Source organism: Podarcis filfolensis, assembly GCF_964270895.1.
Source record: "Podarcis filfolensis genome assembly, chromosome: 14".
In the NCBI taxonomy this organism is placed as follows: domain Eukaryota; kingdom Metazoa; phylum Chordata; class Lepidosauria; order Squamata; family Lacertidae; genus Podarcis; species Podarcis filfolensis.
Genome location: NC_139616.1, coordinates 50,833,651 through 50,846,494, shown reverse-complemented (window position 1 = coordinate 50,846,494; position 12,844 = coordinate 50,833,651). Strand labels below are relative to the sequence as shown.

General features: G+C 48.4%; 1 protein-coding gene across 2 annotated transcripts in view; it reads left to right on the top strand.

Moving 5' to 3' along the window:
• Nucleotides 1-12,844, top strand: part of MMD2 (monocyte to macrophage differentiation associated 2) — a 38,354-nt gene that overhangs the window by 3,083 nt on the left and 22,427 nt on the right. The window lies entirely within an intron of this gene.

Genomic DNA, 12,844 nt, shown 5'->3' with positions numbered 1-12,844 from the left:
CCATCTGGCTGGGTTTCCCCAGCCACTCTGGGTGGCTTCCAACTGAATATTAAAAACAATACAGCATCAGACATTAAAAACTTCCCTAAACAGGGCCCTAAACTTCAGTTGTCTTTTAAAAGTAAAATAGTTGTTTATTGCCTTTACATCTGCTGGGAGGGCATTCCACAGGGCGAGCACCACTACCGAGAAGGCCCTCTGCCTGGTTCCCTGTAACCTCACTTCTTGCAGGGAGGGAACTGCCAGAAGGCCCTCGGCGCTGGACCTCAGTGTCTGGGCTGGATAATGGGGGTGGAGACACTCCTTCAGGTATACCGGACTGAGGCCATTTAGGGCTTTAAAGGTCAGCACCAACACTTTGAATTTTGCTCGGAAACATACTGGGAGTCAATGAAGATCTTTCAGGACCGGTGTTATATAGTCTTGGCAGCCGCTCCCAGTCACCAGTCTAGCTGCCACATTCTGGATTAGTTGTAGTTTCCAGGTCACCTTCAAAGGTAGCCCCACATAAAGCGCACTGCAGTAGTCCAAGCGGGAGATACCTAGAGCATGCACCACTCTGGCGAGACAGTCCGCGAACAGGGAGGGTCTCAGCCTGCACACCAGATGGAGCTGGTAAACAGCTGCCCTGGACACGGAATTAACCTGCGCCTCCATGGACAGCTGTGAGTCCAAAATGACTCCCAGGCTGCACACCTGGTCCTTCAGGGGCACAGTGGGGCATGTCTGCCAGATTTTCTGCTGGGGATTTGGGCATGCAGATCTGACACAATCTCTGTGGCTAGCAGAGATGGCTTGCGTGGCTCAGAAAGTGTGGACAGAAGCTGGGAGAGTGGCCACAAGCCCCACTGGGCAAACTGCCCTCTCCACCCCTGAAGAGAAGAGATGCCCTGCTGATCCCACCCTACCTTGAGAAACAGAAGGGTCCTTTAGGCTGATCCAGCAGGTTTTGGTCTCACGTAGGAGAAAAGAGAATTACGGTTAAGTAAGTGTAGCTTTGATGGAGCAGGAAGTTGTTGCACATCCTGGGCTCCTGCACCGCACTTGAACAGAAAGTGATTTGAGGCACCCAAGATAGACCCACGCAGATTTCTGACTCAGTTTTCAAACAATGACATACCCACCCTCCCTTGCAAGTATATGGCTGAAATGAAGAAACCTGCAGGGCGGGGCTTCACCAGGTGTGAGCTTACATGTGAAAGGACTCTGAGCTCTGTTTGGTCCTGGTATTCATTGCAACAAATTCCTGGGCTCAGAATTACATAATTTTAAGTTTGGCACTCCGGCTGCTGGATGTCAAGACTTCTGGTGAAAAACAAAGTAGATCCCAGAAGCCCAGATCCCAGAAATCTTGCACCTGCCCCACAAAAGATCCAGGATTCTTCATTTCCGCTTGTTCAGCTCAATCCCCAAATCTCCCTTTTCTGAGCACAGGCTGCTTCCAGGGAGAACCTCATGGAGCTAAATTGCATTTTCTCTACGGTGCTTTGTAGCTGGCGGACTGTGATTCAATAGCCAGAAATGTGATTGATTATCCAGGCAGCCCCCTGATGGTTCCCTGTGGGGTGGGGTGTCTTCCACACACCCCTTGGAAGTTGTTTCATCATACGACTTGCAGCAAGTAACTTTGCATGAACTTACAGAATCGTTAAGAGTTCATGCGATATTTGAAAGATTATTGTAAGCAATTAACATCACTAGTAGCGTTGTCTGAAGACTTGTAATGAGAAATTTTCTATCTTTCTATATTTATTTAAATTCTGAGCCATTCTGAAATGAGTGTAATTAGAATTGGAAAACGTATAACTTGCAATGATATAAAGGTTAATTTCAAAAGCCATGAGGCGGGAGGGAAGGAAGTCGATAGGCTCTAAAGAGTCAGGGCGGTAAAGTGAAGAATGATGATGTGAATGCATAATATTAAATGGAAAACAAATAATAAATAAATAAATTGTGTGTGTGTGAGAGAGAGAGAGAGAGAGAGAGAATGTGTGTGTGTGTGTGTGTGAATGAATGTGTGTGAATATGTGTGTGTGTGTGTGAATATGTGTGTGTGAGAGAGAGTGTGTGTGTGAATGAATGTGTGTGTGTGTGAAAGTGAATGTGTGTGTGTGTGTGTGTGTGCGTGCGTGTATGAGTTGGAAGGGACCCCAAGGGCCATCTAGTCCAACCCTCTGCAATGAAGGAATCATTTTTTAAAAAAATATCATTATGAGGCAACTGCCAGCTAACCACCCTGCCCTAGTCCTCAGTTGCTGGTCATCCTAGTGCCTGCTCCAGAGCTGAGGCAAGGTGGTCCCCACCCTCCATCTTTGCCATGGTCAGCAGTGCCCATTTGCCTGCTCCTTCCTGGTCAGTTGCCCAGTTTTGTCGGAGTCCCGTTGTTGAGCAGCAGTGTTCAGAGCTTGGTGGAGTGTGAGGCCAAACAAGCAGAAGATGACAGTCTCTGAGACAGGCTTGGCAGAGTCCGTATCCGAAGTCAAGTCTGCTCTGAGGGTCAGGCAAACAGCAATCTACGTAGTCAGGCGGTCAGGGAATCCAATGGTCATGAAGCCAAAGGTCCAAATGGAGAACAGGAAAGAGCAAGGTGGGACTGGGAACCATAGATGTTGTTTCCAGCATCTGACTGCTGCTGAGAGCTCTGTTTCAGAAGACTGAAGCCAGTTGGTTCCCATTTCCTCCCTGTCACTGAAGGCTGGTGAGCTGCAGGTGGAGTCACTCTCTCTTCCTCTTCAGGCCAGGTTGACTCTTGGCCCATGACATGTTTGCTCCCAGCAGGAGTGGGAAAACGTCACTGCTCCTTTTCCAGCCCCTTGCAGCCAGGGCTGCCAGTTCGGGAGCATCCCAGACTCTGAGACTTCAGGGCCCAAACCTGAGACCTAGGGGCAGACTCTGGTGATCTGGAAGTTAATTGGGAGCACGGCAGGGCAGGTAGCCCCCCCCCCCCTGAGCGCCTATGCTATAATTTGCAGCCAGATCCTGCTGGACTGGAGTTTGCAAGCTGCATGCACAGTCTTCTTAATTATTTGATGGTGATGGAAGGCACTCTTGCCCACCCGGAGATTCAAGACGTCCCTGTAAGGGATCAGGCAAACTTGGAGACTTTGGGTCAGGCACAAAGGTCTGGCAACCATCCTTGCCGCTCCTCTGTTGCTTGAAGAGGGCAGCTGAACAGGTGCTGAAATATGAACCTTGGCAGCTGCCCTGGTTTCTGGGTAATCCCCTTTCAGGAGTGGAAGAAATATTTAGCTGGTTCCTCCCAGCCTTGAAGTGCAGTTTCCGAGTTGCAAGTAGTCACATTCCCATTTTACGCTGCACTTCCCGGCCTGGAAAAGACTCCGTATTCAAGTGATTGCTGGGGGAGGAAATACATGTATGTATTATGGGGGAGCCAGTGAAGTAGTTTGCAATCATAGATTTGCCTCTCTCTCCCCCCCCCCTCTCTCACACACACAGAGCTAGTGTGGTGTAGTGGTTAAGAGCGGTGGACTCGTAATCTGGTGAACCGGATTCGTATCTCTGGTCCTCCACATGCAGCTGCTGGGTGCCCTTGGGCTAGTCATACTTCTCTGAAGTCTCTCAGCCTCACTCACCTCACAGAGTGTTTCTTGTGGGGGAAGAAGGGAAAGGAGAATGTGAGCCGCTTGGAGACTCCTTCGGGTAGTGATGCAGGTGGCGCTGTGGTCTAAACCACTGAGCCTCTTGGGCTTGCCAATCAGAAGGTCGGCAGTTCAAATCCCCGCGACGGGGTGAGCTCCCGTTGCTCGGTCCCTGCTCCTGCCCACCTAGCAGTTCAAAAGCACTTCAAAGTGCAAGTAGATAAATAGGTACCGCTCCTGCCGGAAGGTAACCGGCGTTTCCGCACGCTGCTCTGGTTCACCAGAAGTGGCTTAGTCATGCTGGCCACATGACCCGGAAGCTGTCTGTGGATAAATGCCGGCTCCCTTGGCCAGTAAAGTGAGATGAGCACCACAACCCCAGAGTCGTCTGCAACTGGACCTAACAGTCAGGGGTACCTTTACCTTTACCTTTAGGGTAGTGATAAAGTGGGATATCAAATCCAAACTCTTCTTCTCCTCTTCTTCTTCAGTTGTCTTGCCTGACAATGGACTGGATGGGAGCCAACAAACTGTAGCTCAGTCCAGATAAGACTGAGACACTCTAGTGGGCGGTTCCCTAAATCAGATGGACGGGAAGTTGCCTGCTCTTGAGGGGGGTCTTCTTTGGCGATCCCTCGTAGCCGAGTAAGATTGTCTTCCATAAACACGGTTTTAACAATGAGCCCATAAGTGACTGTGGAGGCCAGTTCTGGATCCACACGTCCTTCCACAGTGGGGACATTGGTTTCCAGGCAGGAGTTGATCACTGTGTGGATTTGCCAAGCGTGCCGTCTTCTTAGCACATTTCTCCCTTGCGTCCTGAGTTTGAGTGTCTTGAAAGCCCAGGACACCTTTGGTAAAGGCTGTTCTCCAACTGAAGCGCTCGCAGGCAAGTATTTCCCAATTGTTGGTGTTTATACTACATTTTAAAAGATTTGCCTTGAGACAGTCTTTAAGGCTCTTTTGTTGACCACCAGCATTACGCTTTCCATTTTTAAGTTTGGAATAGAGTAGTTGCTTTGGAAGACGATAATCAGGCATCTGCACAACAGGACCAGTCCAATGAAGTTGATGTCGAACAATCATTGCTTCAACACTGGTGATCTCTGCTTCTTCCAGTACACTGATATTAGTTCACCAAGTGATGTGTAAAAAATTTTTGAGACACCGTTGATGGAATTTTCCAAGGAGCTGGAGACGGCGTTTATAAGTGGTCCATGTTTCACAAGCATACAGTAAGTTTGGTAGTACAATAGCTTTGTAAACAAGCATTTTGCTTCCCCTGCAAATGTCCTGGTCCTCAAACACTCTGCACTTCAAACGGGAGAAAGCCGCACTAGCAGAGCTCAGGCAATTACCTCTGAAGGAGTGGTTACGTAGCTTGGGGTACCTCTATGCTGCCACCTGAGGCACAGGTGGCCTCAGAGGTGCCTTCCATCAGCTTGGGCTGGTGGCCCAGCTGCACCCCTCTCTGGACAGAGATAAATAGTTTTACTTCTGTTGTCTATGTCCTGCTAACCTCTAGGTTAGATTACTGCAACACATGTGGGGCTGCTTCTGGAGACGGATCAGCTGGTTCAGAATTTGGCAGCCAGGTTGCTAACTGAGGCAAGATGGTTTACATCCATCCTGGCCCAACCACACTGGCTGCCAATCAGTTTCTGGGCCCAAGTCAAAGCCTTAAATGGCTCAGGACTACAACACCTCAAGGGCTGTCTCTCCCCGTATGCTGACTCTGTGATCACCATCTGAGGCCCTTCTTCGTGTGTGTCCTCCGCAGGAAGTCCGGAGAGTGTCAATACGAGAACAGGGCCTTTTCTGCAGTGGCTCCCCATTTGTGGAACACTCTCTCCAGGGAGGTTCTTCAACCAGGCTTTGGGCTGGTTAACATTCTATTCAATATCAATCTATATATAGATACAATATATTAGCAGCAGTTCAGGATACACCTCAGCAACCAGTTGCTGGAGACTGAGGGAGGTGAGACAGTGCTCTTGAACTCGAGTCCTGCTTGTGTGTTTCCCACTAGGGCATCTGTCTGGCCATAAGAGGGTGCTGGACTAGATGGACTGTTGGCTTGATCCAGCAGGCTCTTTTTATGATTTGATTTCACTTCTTGAGTCTGTTCCCCTTCATCTACCTCCTTCTCAAAATCCACTGTCCGGAACTGGACCCACAAGAGCTGACTAGGGCAGCATAAAATGGAAATGTGACTACTTGCAACTTGGAAAGTGCAGCTCTGCTTTCCAGGGAGAGGGAGCAGGAAATGCGTCTGTCTGTCCCTGGGAAATGGGGGCAGTTGGGGAACAAGTAAAAGCGTCTGTTTGTCCAGATCATGTAACTTGGTGGCCTCTGACGAAGCTTATCTCCCGATTAAGGCAGAGGGAGCTTTGGGGTTAAATGGGGTCAGGTTATTCTTGGCTGGCATTGGTATGAGTGACCTGAAAATTTGACCCGACCAGGTTTCCTGTGAGTCTCTGGACTCAATTCTCTAGACTCGTTCTATGCCTACTGTGAAGGTGCAGCCAAGTGGATTATAACGAGGTCACCAGGCGAATGCCGCTAGAGTGAGAAAGCTGAAGTGGTGCCAGGCTGTGTACGGGCCTCCCAGGACTAAAATGATGGTGCCATGGTGTGTGATTGGAGCACCACACCTCTGGGTAACAGCAGTCAAGCTTAGGGGGGTGTAGGGCTTCCTCACCGATCTTCCGTACACACCTCGCGCTTTTGCAGCAAAAGGCATGAAGGCCTGCCAAAATTTGCAATATTCTCATAGGTGATAATAAAGAACGAGTGTCAAATGTAACTGCCTCTATTTTGACATTCAGTTTGGCTGTGTGCGACTTTCAAACAAACTGCAGAACAAAATACTGTAGAGATCTTACTATACAATAATAATGTAAGGATGTCATCACACTGCAATTCACATTGCTGCCAACAGGTGCTGCTGCAAACCACAGCAAGAACAGCAGCAGTGCAGGGTGATGAGATGGAGATGGGGCAGAAGGCAGGCAGGGCAGGGGGCCCAGAAGAGCAGACGAGCAGGTGGGTGACCCAAGCAGGCAGGCAGGCAGGCAAGTGAACAAGCAAGTGGGCAGCCTAGGTGAGCAGTCTAGGGGGAGGGCAGCCCAGGTGAGCTGCGGAGAAACAGCCAGGACAGGACAGGCCAGCTCACCAGCAACTATCCTGCCCTACTGCTGCTCCATCCCTTCTCCTCAACCTCTGCAGTTAAGGCCGAAATGTTTGCATTGATGAGACACAGGTGATGTGCGGAGGGGAGCAGGGGGCCTGATTTAGGTGAGCTGTAAGGTAAGGTCTGATGGGAGGTAGGGATGGGCCAGGAAATTTTGCTGCTTGAGGGAAAACAGTTAATGGTGCCCCCACCACTTCTGCCACACTTCCCTCACCACCGATGGAGGCGACTGGAGGCAGCCCAGAGGAGCACTGAAGGCAGCGAGGGGAAAAGAGGCCAGAGAGGAGGAAGAGGAGGGCAACAAGCAAAGGAGGCCACCCCTTTCAGCTGTCCCCAGACTGCTACCTGAGGCAACTGTCTCACTACGTCTCATGGGCAGGGCCAGATATAGGTTTGATGAGGCCTTAAGTTAGTGAAGGTAATGGGGCCCTTTCTATGTCCAGCTGTCCTTTGCCAACAACAAATTGCCGCTGTTTTTTGTGTTGAATATATGCTATATGGTGATTTATGGACCTCATAGGTATCTCAAGCCATTTGCACATGTGGCCATGCAACAAGTCCATGCAGAGTGTAGGTGTCCTATATATAGAAAGGAGCAAACCAGTGACGTTAATAATAATAATAATAAAATTTTATTTATATCCCGCCCTCTCCAGCCGAAGCTGGGCTCAGAGCGGCTAACAACAGTAAAAGTAACACAGTTTACATAAAATCACAATCAATTAATTGAAATACATTCTAAAATCAATTCATTCTAAAATCAATTCAGAGTCAAATTAATGGCAACCATTGGGCTAGAGTTCTATGAGTATTACAGAAGGAGAGAGGGGGTCAGACTGTGCCCTGGCCAAAGGCCTGGTGGAACAGCTCTGTCTTGCAGGCCCTGCGGAAAGATGTCAAGTCCTGCAGGGCCCTAGTCTCTTGTGACAGAGCGTTCCACCAGATCGGGGCCACGGCTGAAAAAGCCCTGCCTCTGGATGAGGCCAGCCTGACCTCCCTGTGGCCCAGGACCTCCAAGATGTTTTTGTTTGAAGACCGTAAGGTCCTCCGTGGGACATACCAGGAGAGGCGGTCCCGTTTGAGGGAGCAGGCTAGCAGGCGGGGCCCATGACTTACATCATAGGAGCCTGCACAACACAAAACACTGTTGCTGTACGTAGGTTTTATTTTATTTGTATTTTTATCTTATATTTTGGAAATGTACATCCAGCTTTTTCCCCTTTTAATTTTCTGGGGGCCCCCAAGAGAGTGGGGCCCTAAGCTAGAGCTTGTTTAGCTTATACGTAAACCCGGCACTGCTCATGGGTTGACTGGCCCCAATAGCAGGGGGTTGACTAGGGGGTGGAAGTGGTAAGGGGGGGGGGGTTGGTGACAAAGCCAGCAAGAATGCAGCCCCCCCCCAACATGCACTTAAGAAGCCAACAGCCTCAGCTCAGCTGCCTTGAAGCTCCCACGTTTGTAACCGTGACGTTTGCCACATTCCTCTCTGACGGGGGATTATGGATTTACCTCCTGGACCGTGGTCCCAAATTCAGCCGTGACGTAAATGGCAGGCAGTGTCAGTTATGCGACCGGCATGAAGTGATCAGGTTCCCGTCCGGGGATTATCTTACTGCCTCTCACCAGCCGTTTTTCCGCTTGTTTCCTCCTCCTGGTCTTTGCCACCTTGGAGGTATGGGTTACATTTGTTTTGCGTGACCCAAGGATGCCCAGCCGAGTATGAATTACACTTCTTTGCCACTTTAACACTTGTTGAGTGTAAGTGGGTCACGGGAGGGTGGACTCGTTGGCGCAGCTCTGCTCAGATCTCCCTTGCAGCAGAATTGGGGTTTACAGTGGTACCTCGGGTTAAGTACTTAATTCATTCCGGAGGTCTGTTCTTAACCTGAAACTGTTCTTAACCTGAAGCACCACTTTCGCTAATGGGGCCTCCTGCTGCTGCTGCGCTGCCGCCACACCACAATTTCTGTTCTCATCCTGAAGCAAAGTTCTCAACCTGAAGCACTATTTCTGGGTTAGCGGAGTCTGTAACCTGAAGCGTATGTAACCCGAGGTACCACTGTATTGTTATTATTATTTGATCAACTTTCTCCTTGCTTTCAGGATTTTGGAACTAGAAACCAACTTTGAACTTTAAGCTGACTCCTGTTAACCAATTAAGCAGGATTGCTTCCTCTACCTCTTCTTTTTTAAAAGAAAGGGACCTGCACAAAACAAAATTCTAGCCAGTGGCTGTGCTTTCTGCAAGGTCACTCAAAGTGTGGGTGTTTGGTCATTTGGATAACTTCTGTGCCCTCAAGGAGACATTCGGGGTTTGTGTTGTAGTCTGTTGCTTTGGCCTCGAGGTGGCTTCTAAATGGGTGTTTCACTGGAGAGCAAAGGTGTGTTCTTCGAGGGGTGCGCGAACTGTGCCATGACAGGAGCTTATAAAATTAGGCAACTTCACTTGCATCTCTCGGTATTGTGAACAACACCAAACTTACCTTTTGTTGGTATCTTCATGACGATAAAGAAAACAAAAGACTGAAATAAGCATTTGAAACATCTATTGAAATCAGACATTATAAGTTCATCTTAGACTGGGTAGTTCGCAAGTTTATGTGGCTTTGCACAAGGTTTTGTATTTTTCTCAGAAAATTGATAAAGAATGGATAATTATTTTGGTAATTATTGTGTGTATATTAGTCGCCAACGTGTTGCATGTCGTACTACTATAAAATTAGACATTGCATGGAGAAAGGTTATCGTGGATATCCAATGAAGTTGAATGTTGTAAGATTCAGGATATGGAAAAGAAAGTCCATCTTCCACATAGCTGAACTTTGCAACTCCCTGTTGCAGGAGACCAGAGATGGCACCAACTTGGATGGCTTGAAAAGAGGATTGGACAAATTCATGGAGGAGGAGAGAGCTATTGAGGGCTGCTAGCCAGAATGGCTCTGCTTGGCTTCCACAGTCGGAGGCAGCGATTTTTCTGAATCCCAGTTGCTGGAAACCTCAGGACGGGAGAGTTGCTCTTGTGCTCAGATCCTGCTTGCTGGTTTCGCACTGGGGCATTTGGTTGGCCACAGTGAGAACAGGATGCTGGACAAGATGGGTGAATGCCCTGATCCAGGAGGCTCCTCTTGCATTCTTATCCTTCCTGGTTAAAGAGGACATGCAATGATGGTGCCAGGTGAGCCTCTCCAGGGAGAGCATTCCACAAACGGGGAGCCACCACTAAAAAGGCCCTGTTCTCTTTGACCGAAAGAAGCAGAGAGATTCAATTATATATGTGGGAATGTTCAGGGAGGCAGGAGAGGATATACTGTTTATTAATATCCTTCCTAACTTGTGCTAGCAAGCTCTATAACTTAGCAGAGTTTTAACATTCCCCTTTGAATGCACAGCGGGTAGCTGGTTGCAGGCTTGTTTAAGCTTCTCAATATAGATTCCTGGTAAGATCCTTTCTTTCCCTCTTAAAAGAATAAACACGCCACAATCTTGTGTAAAGTATATAAAAGTAGTTTACTCACATCATCAGTTCACAGTTGGATCCTTGAAGGCAGACTTAGTTACAAAGTATATACATGTGGATCTACCACATATGGGGGGTTAATTGGAGTGACTGCAGACTGGCAGTCACTGCAGTTCACACGACAAAAGGAAGATGGAGAAGGAGGGAGGAGGGCTGTGTGCCTTGTGCTTTGTTACCTGGACAGGTAAGGTCACGCCCACCTCTAGTCACATGCCAGAGGAAGGATACCCCAGTCCAGGAGGAAACAGGAAGTTTTCGACTGCCTGGACCAAACATCCCCTTGCATGTCCACTCTAGGAAAACAAGGAATGTTGTATTTGTCTGCTACATATGTATCACATCCCACAAGCCCAGCCCCTCCTGGGGAGTAGGGGTAAAACCTAGCCATACCACGTGCCTCTTCTACCTGAGCTCCCCTTTTCAGGAATCGTAAAGGCCTTGTGGGCCATATGAACTGGCAACCACAGTCCGGGGAAGATGGAACGAACCTTCCTGCAGTTGTCTGTCTGCGAGTGAACCTCCCTTTAGCAGAGGCGACTGTGTTGTTGTTCTTTATTTTAAAGATTGTGTTTCTTCCGGAGGGGCGAGGGAGGCAGGGAGTCCCATGCAAGCCAGAATCTGTGCGGAGCTGCCCTTTCAACACCTGGCGCTCCAGATGGGTGCGTAGGAGATGCATTCGGTTGCTCAAAAACAGGGGACAGGACATGCGTGCTTGAGCACATGCGTAGGTGTTTTGGCAGAGACGGGATTATTTCCACCCCTCTCTTCCTCCTCGGTGCTGGAAATCCTTTCCGTTTTGTCGATTGATGGGATGCGTTCAACCTGGAAAAGAGGAGGCAGAGAGGTGATATGAGAGCCCTCTATCTGAAGGGCTCCTACATGGAAGATGCAGCAGACTTGTTTTCTCCTGATCTGGAGGGCAGGACTCGAACCCAGGGCTTCACATGGCAAGAAAGGAGATTCCTACTAAATGTTAGGAAGAACGTTTCGATGTTAGAGCTGCCTGACATTGCAACAGACCTCCTTGCGAGGCGGCGAACTCTCCTTCCATGGAGGTTTTTAAGCGGGGGTTGGGTGGGCGCTTCTCGTGGATGCTTTAGCTGTGATTCCTGCATTGTAGGGGGTTGGACTAGATGACCCTTGGGGTCCATTCCAACTCTACAATTCTGTGATTCTATTATTTCTCTACTGCATTGATTTATGTTGGTTAATAATAATAATGATAGTAAATTTTAATTTATACCCTGCCCTTCCCGGTTCAAAAACCAGGCTCAGGGCGGCTAACAAATTTAAAACACTTAATTGTAAAAGCAGCATAAAATACAGTATAAAAACACGAATAACAATAAAATTCAGAAATCAATTTAGGGGAAATAAGCATTAGATAATCCCCAGGGCTAGCTGGCTGAATTGGTCCTACTTGGGCCAGTGAGGAGGCCAGGGGAGAATTAGCTGTGGTGTCTCAGAGCGGGTGATCTTCATAAAAGGGGAGGGGTAGGGAAGAGAAGGGAAATAAAGGATCAGGCTGAATTCAAATTAAAGGCCAAGCAGAATACCTCTGTCTTACAGGCCCAAGGGAAGGAGATTACATCCTGCAGGGCCCTGGTCTCCTGGGACAGAGCATTCCACCAGGTCGGAGCCATCACTGAGAAGGCCCTGGCCCTGGTGGAGGATAGTCTGACTTCCTTAGGGCCCGGGACCTCTAAACTATGGTTATTCATGGACCTTAAGGTCCTCTTAATATGAAAGCACCCGTATTTGGGGATTCTCCCCTCCCTTTTTGGATCTACAGTTTCCTTTTTTACTGTTTTACAAAACAAAAAAGTTAAAATATAAAATAGAGGCTGTGCCACATTCTCCTGGCGAAGGCCTCCATGCTGCCACGAATGGGGCAGATCTTTTCTCTGCTCATTTACAGCCCTCTGAGTTGGGTGTGGCATGCATTTTCTGCTGGTTTAGAATGTAATTCACTACCCAGAAGTGGCCCGTTTATAAGCGCAAGAGGGAAGGGAGACAGAAAATCCTATTTTCAAAGCTTGTAGCGAGAGCATTATCAGATTACAGATCGAAAGGATAAAGAGACCCAGAGTCCAGCCGAGGGGAATTAGCAAAAGGCTGACTGCTGGCTGCAAGCAGATGAACAAAAGTACGAGGAGGTCTTTGCTGAAATCAAGGTTTCATTACCTGGAGCGCAACACTTAGTGTATTTTCTTAGCCAGTTGTGCAAATCTAACTGGCAGCTTCAGATTTTAAGCAAGCAAGTGCTATTGTGACTATTATTATTAACAGCTGTGGTATCTAGCACTTACAAAGCATGCCAGATTTTCTGAGCACCGTTAAAAGTCTCTGCCTGCATGCTTGATATCTAAAAGACATGATACAAAAGGAAAAGGGATTGCGGAGGGATGAGGAAAGCAAACACTGGGGCAGCTGCTCCTTCAGTAGCTGAGGGATGGGGACAGGATGCTCTCTGTCTCACCACGACGATCTTCCTTCCTGTCTTGATGCCCTGATAATTTAAAATATTTTAAAAGA